At 51.4% G+C, this 16133-nt stretch overlaps 1 long non-coding RNA gene across 1 annotated transcript; it reads right to left on the bottom strand.

Moving 5' to 3' along the window:
* Positions 1-8246: 8246 nt before the first annotated feature.
* Positions 8247-8550, bottom strand: LOC148702589 (uncharacterized). Its single transcript, XR_015969181.1, has 2 exons — positions 8400-8550; positions 8247-8313 (listed from the first exon to the last, which is right to left on the bottom strand). It is a non-coding gene; the product is annotated as an uncharacterized LOC148702589 (long non-coding RNA).
* Positions 8551-16133: the final 7583 nt, after the last annotated feature.

Consider the following 16133-nt stretch of genomic DNA (forward strand, 5'->3'; position numbering starts at 1 on the left):
TTAAAGGGACAAAGCTTGCCTAGACATCAACTGAGCCACAGAGCGAAATTGGTGCAACTTTCGGTGATCTTCGTCCTATTGAGCTCGAATGTCCCTAGGGGCCAACGTCTAATTGATTTTAATTAAGGTGAAAGCTATGTGAGAATTGGTTCACCTAATTTGGGCAAGAATCTGGTGATGAAATCCAGTTCTTATCTTGTTGGGGTGATTGCCCTTACTATGTGCAAATTAATTGGTGTATGTGTATCAAGCATGCATTCACACTTTTGCTGAATTTAAAATCAAACAATCACCACACAAGGAAATTTAAATAAGAAAGGTTCAGATGTTACCAAGAGGAATTTTTCCAGCAATTTTTAAAGCAAACCTTTACAGCATTCCTTTGCCAATAATTCCCTTTTTGATCGCTCCAGATTTTTTCTTTGATTTCTGATCAAATAACACCAAAATAAAAATCAAGAATTAGTAAGAAATAAGAAGGAGATAAGGAAAGTAAAAAAATAGAAACTATTTTTATTTTATTTTTTTTTGAAATTTTTTTTTTAAAAAAAAATTTAATAAAAAGAAAAACAACTATGCTACCAATCCCCGGCAACGGCGCCAAAAATTGATAGTCAACTTTAAAGACCACGCAATAGCACGTATCTGATAGGAAAGTGATTACGGGTATCGATCCACAGGGATTGGGGTATAGTTGTTTTTCTTTTAAAAAAAATAAAATATTTAAAAAGGAAGAGTTGGTGAAGAAAATTAAACTAAGGAATTTTAATAAAGCAAAATGCAATTAAAAAGATATCAGTTTGGGGGAAACCTAGGGCAAGGAATTCACCACTAACATCGGAACAAGGGTTATTTATATTTTAATTCATTCTTGGATTAACATGCAAATTGGCTACAAGCCTAATAAGCATTCGAATAAAATTTCACAGAAGTAATTTAGGCATAATCCATCTTTAGTTTAGCATGAAATGTCTACCCTAATCTATGGTGGTAGCACATCGCATCTTCCTTAAGCATGAACTATCTTATTTTTACGTCAATGATCATGAAGAGCAGTTGTATAAACTTCATATTTAAAATCACAAAAATTAAATATGAGATGAAATAAAATATTCATTAGAAGCAAAATAAGGTTTATACAACTCCAAGAATAGAAATTAAAAATATAAAAACCCTTGGCTCTTTGTTAGGGCTGCATCCAGCCCTGGAGAAGAGATCAGCCCTGCATGGAGTTGGAGACGGCAGCAGCAGCACAGCAGCAGGCTCCCATCTCTTCCTTCATGATTTCTTTCTTTGAAATATTCCCAAAATAACAAAACTCTTCTCTCTCCTCTTATTTTTTTATTCTCTCATGTTCCCGTGGCTCACTCCCTCCCCTGTTTCCTCTTCTTCTTCCCGTGGGACTTGCCTCCGAGAGATTGATCGATCCATGGGATCCGTCTCCTCCTCCTTTTATAGCCTTCCCGAATGAAGAGATAAGGGTAGATGAACGGCTGACATGTGCGTAGATGATTTGGACGACGCGGGATAAAGATTGGAGCCGATCTGGAGGTTGGTATGCTGTTGGGATCGGGGACGACGCGGAAGAAGGTGATGATGTTGAGCATATCCCGGGATGAATGCGGATGCAGTTGGTTCGTTGAAGCTTTGGAAATGAAGACACGGAGTAGGATGCTTGATTTGCGAACGGGTTTGTGGTGTTGGTTGGGATTTTGTGGGAGGAGGGAACGGGAGAAGGAAGATCCTGGGAAATGGTTGGTTTGGTGGAACCGTGGAGCTGGGATTTGATTCCGAAGCAGAGGAATGATGCTGTTGAAGCTCTTGCGGATGAGGTTGATCCGTGAAGCTCGGGTTGCTGGGAACAAACGCGTGAGCTGGGAGATGTGATTCGGAAACAGGGGAGATGAACTGGTTCGGATTTGGAAGTTGGGGAAGATGTAACGGCTGGGAACGAACTCTGTTTTGGGATGTTGATTCACTCAGAGCAGGGGAGACTACGAACGGCTGGGAGATGAAGCTTATCCGGGTCGAAATGCAGGGGATTTGGCTGAGAGATAGCTGGTTGCGGCTGGGAGGAAATCTGGAAATGAATGATCCGTGGGAATGGAACCAATCCGGGCTAGCTACGGGATCATGATGGAACAACATCGTGGATGAAACGGTTGAAGCTGGGACGCTGGGTTTATGCGGTTAGAAGGAATATTGAGATGCTGGGAGATTCGTTGGGAGAGACGTTGGGAGGATCAACGTGGAGGAGATGACGGAGAACAGGGGATGTTTCGGTTTTGTTATGGGACACGGGATTAATCTAGAAGATGGCTGGATTTGTGAGCGTGGATATGGATGAAATGAATCCAGAAGAGAAGGATCACGGGATAAGCTTTCATCCGGCTATGAGCTGGGATTTGATCTCATTCGGAAGACGAGTTCTGTTTTGAGGGAATGATATGGATGAAGCTCATGGCTGAGAAGATGATGCTGGATGCGAAGAAGACACGTAGATGGAATGCTTGGCTTGATCCTTGGAGCTCGGATGGTGAGGACGTGGAGCAGTTGGATTCAGAAGTTGGGAGGAAGTTGGATACGGTTCGGAAGATGACGAGAGGATCTCGGCTTTGTTTATGGACGTGTGATCGTGGGATAAGGCTTGGTTTGTTCGTGGGAGCTAGGGAGTTGGAATGCGATGAAGACGGGATGAGTTGGGGGTGGCTGGTTTGATTCTGTTCGTGGGAGACCTGGAGGATGAACTTGATTCGGTTGAGAACAAGATCTTTGGATGCTCACGGAATGGGAAGAGATCTTGGGTGATGCAGATGAAATCTGGGAGTAGGTGTCGTGGAAGATGAACACGGAATGGACTCGGTTCTGGTTGAATGTCGTGGAACAGGGGAGTTGGATTTGGTTCGTGGATCACGGGGAAGATGGGATTTGAAGATGGATGCTGAGGCTTTGAACGCGGGTCACGGGAGGATGAAGCTGAGGAAGCTGGGGAGCAGGGGATCTTTGGATAAGGCTTGGATTCGTGAGCTGAATGGGAAGAAGGGGATTTGATGCGCTGGGAGATTTCTTGCGGATACAAGGAATACGGAAGCTGTGGATAGACTCGGGAGGTTGACGCTGGAACAGTCGCGGACGTGAGATGAACTCGGGACGTTGGAAAACTAGACTCTATTTTGAAGCTTAAAACAGGGGAGGAAAGGGATGACGTGGAAGCTTGTTCTCTAAGCATTTAAAGGGTGACGTGGACATGGGTTCAGCTGTAAACGTGACCTGCACACATTAGTTTAGACATCATCCCAATTAGTTCGATTCGACCCGCACACATTAATTTTGACCAGTAAATAAATAAGTAAAACACTAATTACCTTTAATTTTGCAATGATGAAGGTAACACAATTTTTTTAGTTAAATATTTAAAATATGTGAATTAAAATAATGATAAGTGCTATGAATAAGATATTAATTTATGCATTATTTAGCACTTATCACAGGCCCCCCGGTATGTCTTATACGAGAATAGACTCTACCGGCGATCATTTACTTCTCCCCTTCTCAGATGCCTCCGTCCCTCCGAGGCGGACTATGCCCTCCGAGAGGTCCATGAAGGGATCTGCGGAAATCACCTGGGGGGTCGGGCATTAGCCCATAAGGTCCTGCGACAAGGATATTATTGGCCCACACTCCAGAAGGATGCAACGGATTTCGTCCGGAAGTGCGATCGGTGCCAGCAAAACGCCAATGTCCAGCGCCGACCTTCAGCTCTGCTGACCTCCATCATCGCCCCCTGGCCGTTTGCCCAATGGGGGATCGACATCCTGGGGCCCTTTCCCCTGGCCACCGGACAGAGAAAGTTCCTGGTCGTCTCCATCGACTACTTCACCAAATGGGTCGAGGCCGAACCCGTCGCCCGGATCACCGAGCAAAAGATGCGAGACTTCGTGTGGAAGTCCATAATCTGCAGATTCGGACTACCCCGTATCCTTATATCTGACAATGGTCGACAATTTGACAATGTTCGTTTCAGAAAATTTTGCTCTGAGCTCGGCATTGATCACCGTTTCACCTCAGTCGCTCACCCCCAGACAAACGGGGAAACTGAGGTAACTAACCGCACTATTTTGCAGGGGCTCAAGGCTAGGCTTGATCGGTCCAAAGGACAGTGGGTCGAGAACTTATACAATGTCCTTTGGGCGTACCGGACCACGTTCCGACTGCCCACGGGAGAGACCCCCTTCAACCTAGCATACGGCACCAAGGCCGTCATCCCGTTGGAGATCGGCCTGCCTTCTCCAAGGGTGGAGCATTACGACCCCGACACCAATTCTTCCCAGCTCAGGAGCAACTTGGATCTCGTCGAAGAGACAAGAGAGGTTGCCCGGGTCCGCATGGCGAGATACCAACAGCGAACGGCCCAATACTACAACTCTAGAGTCAAGCCCAAGCTCTTCAAAGTGGGGGACCTCGTCCTCAGGAGAGCCGAGGCTTCTCAACCGACTGAGCAAGGAAAGCTCGCCCCAAATTGGGAGGGGCCGTATCGGATCGCCCGGGTACAACGACCAGGGGCGTATAAATTAAAGTCCCTAGAGGGGACCCTGATCCCGCGAAGCTGGAACTCCGAGAATCTACGAATGTACTACCAGTAAAACCCCTAGGGGTTCAAGACAATCAGGACAATGGACTCAGCTTCCTTTTCGCAAACAATTCTCTTATCTTGATGGCTGTAATTCTTTTCTAATATTGGGTCGTCTGTGATCCTCAGATTTCCCGGCCAAAATCGGGATGCCTCGAGGCTCGACCGTAGAGTCCCAAACTCCCTCGACCTCGGAAAGAATCGCAGGACGACGAAATATCGACTTGGCGCGAAATTCCCTCGACTAAGGTCAGAATGCCCCGCTTCGTCGGGATGCCCCGGCTATAGGGATGTTCGAGATGTCAAGATATGAGTACGGTCCTCTCTGACCAGACGAGCTCGGCTCGTTCTCCATCAACTTCCCCCTATGAGCACGGTCCTCTCTGACCAGACGAGCTCGGCTCGTTCTCCTACCTCGACTAAGGTCGGGATGCCCCGAGGGTCGACCGTAGAGAACCAGACTCCCTCGACCTCGGGAAGGCGCCGTGAGGGGTGGAAAGGGTGGCTCCACCCGGGGCGCCACGAAGTGGAACCCCGGGAGCGGTCGACGATCCCCGATCCCCAAAGCGAGCGATCCCTCGACTAAGGTCGGGATGCCCCGAGGGTCGACCGTAGAGAACCAGACTCCCTCGACCTCGGAAAGCGTCGCAGGTCGGTAGAGCGTGCTCAGACCCGCCGACTTGACGAACGATCCCTCGACTAAGGTCGGGATGCCCCGAGGGTCGACCGTAGAGAACCAGACTCCCTCGACCTCGGAAAGAAGCCGTAAGGGGTGGAAAGGGTGGCTCCACCCGGGGCGCCACGAAGTGGACCCCCGGGAGCGGTCGACGATCCCCGATCCCCGAAGCGAGCTATTCCCCGACTAAGGTCGGGATGCCCCGAGGGTCGACCGTAGAGAACCAGACTCCTTCGACCTCGGGAAGCGTCGCAGGTCGGTAGAGCGTGCCCAGACCCGCCGACCTGACGAACGATCCCTCGACTAAAGTCGGGATGCCCCGAGGGTCGACCATAGAGAACCAGACTCCCTCGACCTCGGGAAGCGTCGCAGGTCGGTAGAGCGTGCCCAGACCCGCCGACCTGACGAACGATCCCTCGACTAAAGTCGGGATGCCCCGAGGGTCGACCGTAGAGTCCCAAACTCCCTCGACCACGGGAGGCACCACAGGTCAGCAAAGCGTCCACGGACTCGCCGACCTGACGCAAGATCCCTCGACCAAGGTTGAGGCGCCCGAGGTCCTACCATGGGGTCTGAAACTCCCTCGACCTCGTAGAGAGCTACAATTCAATAAAGCCTCGCCAAATCCTCTCAACCTCGGTGGGCGCTGTTGGGTCCGTGAGAAACCCGAGCCCCCCTTTAAGTCAAAATGACTCCGGAGGTCAACGAAGAAAGGAGGCAACCTACTCCACCATGCGAAGCGTGACTCGGAGAATGCAAGAGGTACATCCAACTAGACGCCCTCCTTGTTAAATTTTATCTACATATTGCTGAGCGAAATCCCAACGTTGGAGTCTTATCTCGTCCCAAAGTCGGGCCTCTCCAATGGGTCGGCTTAAGATCGACCCCCTAACTACATTATGCAGGCTCCGTTCGTCAAGTCTCCGCAATCTGTACGAAGGCTTCATAAATTAGGGCCCAACTCGGCTCTTCTACGTAAACTCCGACATCTAGCTGAGAAAGTGGTCCCGACCACGAGTGTATCAGCCAAACATGGATACCAAGGCAATTTTTGGAAATCCCAGCCTTGCTCACCGAGATCTCGGCAGAGTCCGAGAACGATAACTACGAAAACTTTCGACGATGACTTACTTATTAGCCCGCGCTCCCTACGAGGGGTTCGGAGTTAAGTTCGGAAACCCGACTAAAATCCCCGAATAGCAGCAGGCATAGACCTAGTCCGGTCTTACTTGAAGGGCTAAGGCCCGACCTCGATGCCTTGGGATTTTCCTAATGGCTAAACGTGATGACTTCCACGATTCTTAGATCCGAGCTATGGGACTTAGAGGAATTTTCTAAAAAACCTAAGACTCGGAGCTCCTTTTGGTCGGAATGACTGGAACCCGAGAAGGCTAAAACATAGCCCGGGGAAAGGGGACAACTTCGTTAAGCAACCCGAAAACTAAGATGTGAAGTTAGAGGTCGTCGAGGCAGTTAGCTAAGGCTCTAGCCTCGTTCGCAACAAAAAAGAAAGGCAAACACATAATGATGAAAGTGTTTTTCATTAACAGAAGGCCGAAGGCCGATTACAAAATTGGAGGTCGACCATTTAAGAGCCGACCTCGGATACAATGAAAAAGAAAGGAAAAATACGCTAAGTCCTAAACGGCGGGAGCAACGACCGGGGGGTCGTCCGGCACATTGATGATCTCGAGGTTTTCAGCCGGCACAGGCTCGGGGTCGGGGGCAGGGGCCTCGGGTACCGCCTCCGGGACGGCGTCCGTCTCGGCCGCCGGAGCCGCCTCTATGGTGCCAACCGCCTCGGTCGCCCCCGTCGAAGGCTCGGCGGGGTCTTGTTCGTATATCCCTGCCTCGGATGTCAAAATGGCGGGGAGGGCTTCCACGTCGGACCCCAGGCCCAGGTCCTCTCTCGGACGGACCGTCGAGAGGTCGTACTGAGGGCAGTACCGGCGCATCTGAGCCCGAAAGTTCTCGAAACCTCGGAGGAACCCGTCCACTGTCTCCTCCTCCAACATGTCGCGGAACTCTTGCGACTCCTTGAAGAGCTCCACGGCATGTTCGGCTCGCTCGAGTGCCCTCCTCTCCCGGGCCTCAAGTTGCTCGATTCGGAGGCGGGAGACCCCGTCCTCATACCTGAGGGCCGCGACCTCGGCCTGGACCTCCCCTAAGCGCGCCTCCGTGCCGCGCAAGGCCGACCTGGTTAGGGCGTGGGCGGCCTTCTCCTCCCCGAGCCCCTCCGCCATAGCGAGGCGCTCAGCCTCGGTGGCCGCCCACCGAGCCTCGGCCGCGGCCAACGCCGCCTCCAGCTCGGCGACTCTTTTCTTGGCCGGCTCCAGCTGTCGGACTTCTTCCCGACACCCGTGGGCAATGAACGCCAAGGTGTCGAGCTCGAGAATATGCTGAAAAGAAAGAAACGAGGGTATTGTGAGTTGAAAAGCACACAAGTACGCTAGTAACTCAAGAAAATTAAGAAGGAAGCTTACCCGGGCGGTGTTGCAGTAAGCGCTGCCAACGACCTCCTCCAGCGAAACATTTCGGAACACGGCCCGGTCCGCTGGAAGTACCGCACGCCGCAACATGGAGCGCGCGACCTCGGCATCCTGAAAGGCCGAGCTCCCCTCGGGAATAGGGGAGTCCGGCTCGACCGACTCTTCTCGGAAAGCCCGGGAAGAGCTCGGCACGACCGGGCCCGAGGTCCCGGAGCCGCTCGCTTCGGGGCCTCGAGCAAGCCCGGGTTCTGGCTGCTGCGGGGCCATGGACGACTCCCCCCGCTGGGCAAGGGGGGCAGGGCAAGGAGGGGCCGACGGGCCCGCATCACTAACGACCCGCTCCCGCCTCGGGTCGGCTGCAGGGGCCCCCGCCTCGGGGCCACTCGTGCCGGCTGAACTGGAGGCGCCGTCCGACCTCGCCCTCTTCCGGGGCTGGGGCCTAGCTCCCCCGGCCTCGGCCTCTCGCCTCCTCAGGCGAGAGAAAAGTGATGTGTTGCTGGTCGGCAGGCGGGGAATATCTGAAATCAAAATTTCGTTAAGTGTCAGACCAGTGACAGTAAAAGCAAAGAACGAAGAAAAAATAAAATAATGTAACCACTCTTACCCTCGGGGCGCGCCGAGCTCAGACCTACGCTCGCCAGGGCGTCCTCCCGCAGGAGCTCGGTCAGGTCGTTGCCCCTCCCGAGGGCTCGCACGGAGTCCAGGGTCCTCAGCTCCCTCCTCGAGGGCTCGGAGAGCTTATTGAGGGTCTTCAACCGAGGGTTCCTCCACCTCGGGTCGAACCCCCAAGGCGCCTCGGACGCCAGGAAGAAAAACTTCCCCTTCCACTCATGAATCGAGGAAGGGGCACCCTGGAAGAGTGACATACCGCCCCGAAAGGCGAAGTATAGCCACCATGCGTCCGCCGGGTTCTTCTTTAACAGAAAACACCGGCGGAAGAGGCCTACCGAGATCGGGATCCCGTGCCCGAGGCACAGGGACAAGAACCCGATTATGGTCCTCCACGAGTTCGGAGCCAACTGCGCCGGGACGAGCTGGTACTCGGCTAGCAGCTGGCTCACGAACTCGTGGGCGGGAAAGCGCAGGCCAGCCCAAAGTGTCTCGCGGTAGACCGCGATCCGACCTGGGGGCGGCTGCGTCACCCTGTCCTCCGGCCCCGCAGTTTCAAGACGAAACCCGGGCTGGAAGAAGAACCGGGAGCGGATCAGCTCCAACTCCTCCCCCGACAGGCTCGATCCCACTTCCTCAGGACCCAAACCAATTCCCACAGAAGAACGAAATAAAAGTTAAAAAAAGCGGAAAATGGAAGCTGGGGAGGAGAAGAAAAGAGGAAACCCTAGTGAAAACAGGGTGAAAACCTACTGGACATCGCCGGAAATCGCTCCGGGCACCGACGACAAGGTTTGTCTGAGAAAGGAAGCAAGGGAGAAAGGCAACGAAAATAAGAAGCAGCCAAACAAGACCTTTAGGGCAACCTCGAGGGGTTTATATAGACCCCCCTGACGGCCCAGATCGATGGGGTCGGTTCCCATCCCCCGATCGGGTTGCGCCACGTGTCGACCTCGGAAGCCGAGGCACCGTATTCACTCCGAATTAATAAATCGGGTACGAAATCGAAGCGTTGTCCCATCGGATCTCGGGGCCTCATCATGGGTCTGCAAAATCAAATCGTCTTGAGGAACGAGCGGACGCTGCCCCGCTCCCCTCATTTAATAAGATCTGGGACACGTGGAGCCTCGATGTGGCCTCCACCTCTCCGGAATTGTGATCCAGTAACACGAAATCGGAAGCGTCCGACCTTGGGTCACGCCGCGTATCCGTTTTAAACCCCGTAACGGCACACTCATTAATGAGCGAGAAGCCTCGATTACAGGATTGAGGCACCGCCTCGACGAGCTCGAGGATCCCCATCATTAATCCGCCGTAAGGCGATCCTGGCGATTCAAGAGACGCCACCTCCGCTTCAAGAAGCGTAATGATGCGAGCTTCATCATAAGCTCACTGAATAAAGCAGCCTCGAGACGCCAAAGGGCGCAGGTTTCACCATGAAAGCTCCGAGAAGCGCAAGGGGGCAGACGAGACTCGCCCCCCAACCTCAGTGACAGACTTTACTTCCCACGTCCGAGCCCACAAGTCGCTCGAACTCGGAAGTCGGGGGGTAGTGTTGGGGGGAATAAGATTTTTTCCCAAATGACATAAATGCCCCTAAGAAGCCGTACAACTTCCGACCCCGGACGGCCGAAGTCGGCGTCCGACTTCGGAACGCCCGACCTCGAGACCTCCGACCTAAGAAAAACCCCGATGTTCGAGGTCTACTCTTGTCAGCCACCTACTACGGTCGTGCGCCTCAGAGGTCTGGCCGAGGACCATACCCTGATGCCCCTCTGGCATTTATTGCGCATGGTCGCTGTAACCCTCCGGCTTACTCCACAATAAATGCGGATCTCCGGCTTACTCCACAATAAATGCGGATCTCCGGCTTACTCCACAATAAATGCGGATCTCCGGCTTACTCCACAATAAATGCGGATCTCCGGCTTACTCCACCATAAATGCGCATGGCTCCTGTCATCTACGGACTCTCAGCTCTCCACGGCAAATCAGCCCAGCAGAGTCTAGTCAACTATGATAAGTCTCCGATCTCGGCCATACCTCCGACACCAATGCAATAATTCGTCTGACAGCGTGCTAGTTCGGGTTATACGACGCCCTCACCGCCGACATCAGAGCAATGATTCGCCTGACCATGCGCCGACCTGAACAACACGCCGAGCCGTACTACGGCCTCGCCTTGTTACATCGCAGGTAAACCGACCTCCGCCTATAAAAGGGAGCCTTGGCCCCACGGTGGAAGGAGGATGGATACACTCTACAGACATTATTTATCTCCCTTTCTACACTATTTGCCCCCTCCCTGACTTGAGCGTCGGAGGGCCGGCGCCGGAAAACCCGGCCATCGGTTCGTGTGCAGGCACCCGGACGGAGGACGCCGCCAACTGACGGATCGCCGCTTCGCCACGAGGACCTGCCGCCCCTTCTCTCCGACCGCCCTAGATGGAGGACTCCGCTCGCCGACGGACCGCCGCCCCGCCGTGAGAACTCACTCCCCGCTCCCTCTCCTCGACCGAATATTGCCCCCGGGTCCAATTTCCAGCAACAATGGAAGTTACGAGAAAATGTCGAGTAAGCAAGGACGAAGGAGATCTCGTGCCAGCTGAACTATAGCAAGGAAGAATTAGTTGGGCCAACCCCAAATTTGAGGGGAAATAAGACTTCTAGATATGTGATCGATATATGTCCAGTTGAAGAGCAAGACACCTTTCTTTTTTTCTCATAAATCCTAAATCCTAAATCCTGACGTGGAGTGTTAATATTAGTTATGTTGATTTGTTAGATCATTGGATTTTGTAACATTAGATGGACTTTGATATGTTCCCTAAAATGGTTACATTGCTCAGGACGCATCGCACTATATCTGTTTTTGGTTCTTGAACTTAAATGTACATATCTGCTACTTGTATGAGATTGCTGCAAGTTCCATATTATTCTTCAAGAATTTTGAGGTTTATTTGGTTTATTTATGTTTCTAATTATGTAACCTATCTATCTTTTAAATTTAAAACGATTATTATGGAATGTAGCTAGCATTTTCTAGTTGGGATTTTCATCTCTGACATTGCAATTTTTGTGGTGCATGGATGGTGGAACTGCAACTGCTCTGATCTGGGGAGCATCCCCACAATTGCGGTCTAATTTAGTTCGGCTTGGTGTTATTTTGTGGTAATCTTGGTGTTCCCACAATCCCCTCTAATTTAGTTCGGTGATGTTCAGTTTGATGCGAGATGCTTTTCCTCCTTCATGCGGAGAGGCCATTCGGATGATGATCGCAGCCATCACCTGGTGTTGTTGGACTGTAAGGTATCCCCAGGAACGTTCTTGGGGAGTCTTTTTCATTCAAGATAGTTGCTTGGAAGATTCTCTCCCCTTTATCAGATTGGTCCATCCCATGTAATGATTCCAATCTAACTGGCTTCAGTTCGAAGGTTGCAATCTCGGACGTAGCTTGCAGGTTTTTTCTGACGATCGAGATCTTCTCGGATGCCTTCGTTCGTGTTTCATGCTTCTACTCATCGTTGGAAGATCCTCTGTCACAGGTGATGTTTAATTCATGGGGCCTGTTTTGGACCCTGTTTTTGCTTGGGTTTTGTTTCTTTGTTTCCTACCCTGAGGTGTCATCCACATCAGTGCTTTCAGCTTGATGTTGCTAAAACTTCAAGGACTCTTTCAAATTCTGTAACCCACAGTGTGCCCCTCTGGTTTATTCGTCTCTTTTGTACACTCTCCTTTTCGATTTTCTCCTAATGAATAGATTTGGTGGCAATAAGGCACTTGCCTCCTTTGCCATTTAAGAAAAATGTATTTATCTTTCAATATTTTGCACTTGATCCGAAAATTATAGTATTTGTCTCTATCCAAATGTTCCAATAGAGAAGGCCACATGCAAATTTAATCTCCGAGAAGGATTTGCTGTTCATTTGAAAGTTCGAGACATTTTCTTTTCTTTTCGGTGGGGGTTTGGGGTGGTATCTGCCAATGGGATATGTTATAGTTTTATTAGTCCTTCTTTAATTTTATTTTCTTTCTTTGGTTTTTACAAGAGTACAGCAGAAACAAAGCCTGGAGCACAGGAAATCAAAATCTAAAGCAAGTACAGCACATTCCATTAAGAGATAAAACACTTGGTATTTTAAACCCAACTTCGAGCTCTTTGCTGATAGCTAATTTCCTAGCTGCCAGCCAATTCGCTAACTATTTACCTTACAATTGTAACTTATCTTGGATGTCGACAATGTGCGGCTATAATGCTCCGTGCAGATATAGTAATTGGGTAGCTAAGCAATACTCTTAATAAAAGCTAAAGCATCATTTGCAGTTCCCCCCTCGCACGTGCTTAGAATTGAAGGCCACCACTTGCTAGTTGGATTAAAATTTTGAAAAAAATGGAAATTTTGCATTCCAGTAGTGATACAGTAATCCAATACTTTTTTAATAATATTTTGATGGGTTTAAAGAATTAAGTTCGACACATCATTTATAGAAATTTTTTGAAGGGAGGTGGTTTAATTTCTAGAGCATCCAACAAATTGCATCCATATCGAGTCGCATGCAAACTCAAAATACCAGGGATGGATGCGACTCATAAAGAATTAGAGGGCCGATTAGCCTTTGTACGACCCTGTACAAGGTGACGGCGAAGATTCTCGTCGTCCGTTTGCGGGGTGTCCTTCATAGGCTTATTAGCCCAGAGCAGGGAGCTTTCTTGGAGGGGCGGAGTATATCTGATAATGTACTTATTGCCCAGGAGTTTATGTTTGATCTCGGCAGGGCTCCGGTGAGGAGGAGCTTGATGGGGATCAAGCTAGATATGGAGAGGGCCTATGATAGGGTGAGATGGGACTTCTTGCAGCAGTCTTTGCAGGGGTTTGGATTTCCTGAGACTTGGATCAGATGGGTGATGGGCTGTGTACGTGCCCCTTCCTTTGCTATCTTGATGAACGGGACGCCATCCCGTTTCTTTGTGTCGACAGGGGGGTTGCGTCAGGGGTGCCCCCTTTCTCCCCTATTATTCATTATGTGCTCAGATGCATTGTCTAGAGCACTACGACGGGCAGTGGCCTCTCAGGAGCTGGAGGTTTACAGACCGGTGGTGAGGGCTCCTCCGCTTTCCCACTTGTTGTTTGCTGATGACCGTTTGCTCTTGGCCAGGTCGTCGGTGCAGTCGGCCCGGATCATCTGCGGGATTATTCGGGACTATTGTGCAGCATCAGGACAGCGGGTCAATCAGTCCAAGTCATCTATTATTTTCAGCCCAAAGACCAAAGTAGCTGTGAGGCGTTCGATAGTGGAGATCCTGGGGGTGGGAGAGCAGGAGGGTATGATGACATATCTAGGGGTCCCACTCTCCGGGCAGCGGTTGCGGCGGAGGGATTGTGCAGCTCTGGAGCTCAGTATCAGACGGAGACTAGAGGGGTGGCAGATGCATACACTTTCGATGATGGGTAGGATCACTTTGGTTCGCTCAGTTCTTACCTCGGTCCCTATCTATCTACTTTCCAATACTATCATTCCAGTTACAGTCCTGAGATCCCTTGAGCAGCTGTTCAGGGACTTTATTTGGGGGAGGTGCAGTGGCAGAGGGGGAGTCCACTTGGTGGCTTGGGATGTTGTGTGCCAGCCGGCTAGCTATGGAGGATTGGGGGTGCAGTCTTTGGTGGCCACGCGGGAGGCACTAGTTGCTAGACATGCAGTTAGATTTATGCTTGAGCCCGAGGGTATGTGGTCTTCACTGATGAGGGCCAAATATGGAGCCTTGGTCCCTGGGGTGCGAGCTGGCCGTCACCATTCTCCGATTTGGAGGGAGATTTGCACTAGAGCTGGGGTGGTGCTTCCAGAGATTAGATGGATCATAGGCGATGGCCGGTCTATTGATGTGCTGGAGGATAGTTGGATGACCGAGATACCGATCTGCCGTATGCCGGCCACGGTTGATGCGACGAGATTAGCTGGCTGCAGGGTTAGCGAGCTGCTGACACTAGAGGGGGCTCGATGGAGGGAGGAGTTGGTCCGGGAGGTTTTTGGAGAGCGATTGGCGGAGTCGGTTCTGTCTATTCCGATTCCCATTGGTGGAGGAGGCGACAGGCTAGTATGGGCTCCGACTGGACGGACGCGGGTACGGGTCAGAGATCTCCATGCATTGATTGGTAGGGAGCCAGCTCGTCAGATTGAGGGTGGCTGGATATGGAGGTTGCGGATTCATCCGCGAGTGGCTTTATTCATCTGGAAGCTGGCCTGGGGCTGCCTTCCTACGAGGAGCTTGTTAGCCCGGCGTGGCATGGCGGTCTCTCAGTGCTGTGAGGAGTGTGCAGATAGTGAGGAGACGATCGAGCATGTCCTCCTGCAGTGCCTCAGAGCCAGAGAGATATGGAGGAGATCACCGGTCCTACTACCCGACTCGATAGTTTCGGCACAGGATATGATTCAGATGTTGAGAGCCTCCACGCTGTGTCCCCGATCTGTGGAGGTAGGGATTCTGGTGGCATACTTGTCCTATCATATCTGGTTGGATAGGAATGCCGGTCTGTTTGAGGGGAGGAGGTCGCCCCCGAGGAGGGTGGTGGATAGAGCGACGCTATCTGCGAGGGAGGTTCTTGCGGCTACCATGCGTTTTTCTTCTGGGATAGCCAGGGACACCTGGGGTACTCTCCACGCTGCTTCAGCGCCCCGGTTTGCCCTTGTTTCTTGGGTACCCCCACCCCTTGGCTATCTCAAAGTAAATTTCGATGGCAGTCGGTCAGTGGATGGTGTGGTTGGAGGGGTTGGATTTGTGGTTAGGGACCACCATGGCAGGATGATAGCGGCAGGAGGGCGGCGTACGCCTGGACTCTCTGTGGTCGGAGCAGAGCTGAGGGCGGCTTGGGAGGGTATATCCTATGTGTGGCAGGTACTTGGTGTGGAGCGGGTCTGCCTTGAGGGGGATTCATCTGTGGTTGTCGAGTGGCTCCGTGGGGCGGATCGGTTTGGGGATGGCCATCCCCTCATTAGAAAGGTACGTAGGATGGTATGGTTGATGGGCGACGTGCAGATAGGACATGTGTTCAGAGAGGCGAACAGGGCTGCAGACTGGGTCGCCTCTCATGCTGCCCGGCATTCCGGATATTTTACTTGGACGTCTGATGATGATGTTCATCCTTACTTGTATCTTTTACTTTTCCGCGATTTAGCAGGTTGTACTCACGTTAGAGTTATATGAAATGAGTAGCCGTTTTACCAAAAAAAAAAAAAAAAGAATTAGAGGGCCCGGCTGGTGACCCCATCGCGCAGTGGTGGGATATTTGGACTTGCGACCGAAACCACCGAAAAGACCAATCAATACATGTCGACAACAAATTTAATTATACAATTCACTGGATCACCCTGAAACAGGGGCCTATAACATAGGGAGCGGGCTCTATTGATGTCAGCGTTCTTTCTTAGCTCGGGCATGGTTTCGTCCTCTGCTTGTGCGCCAATTGGCTCGCCAGGTCGGAGCCACAGCATTTGGGTGAGAGCTGCTTGGCTCCTGTGTTGCACGACGATCACCGTATCGGCTTTGAGATGGCCACAAGCTGGTGGTCGCAAGAAACATACGCTCCAAGCAGCTGCCCACGGTTCCAGATTTTCAACGGCCAGTCCTAAGCAGTACGTCCCCATCTTCGGATCCACTCAACCACTATGGCCAAATTACCCTCAAGAATAATACGATCCGTACCTAGTGTCTGTCTCGCATAGTAGATGCCCT

Source organism: Phoenix dactylifera, chromosome 9 (genome assembly GCF_051530095.1).
Source record: "Phoenix dactylifera cultivar Ajwa chromosome 9, Ajwa_hap1_PhDact_Kaust_v1.1, whole genome shotgun sequence".
NCBI lineage: Eukaryota > Viridiplantae > Streptophyta > Magnoliopsida > Arecales > Arecaceae > Phoenix > Phoenix dactylifera.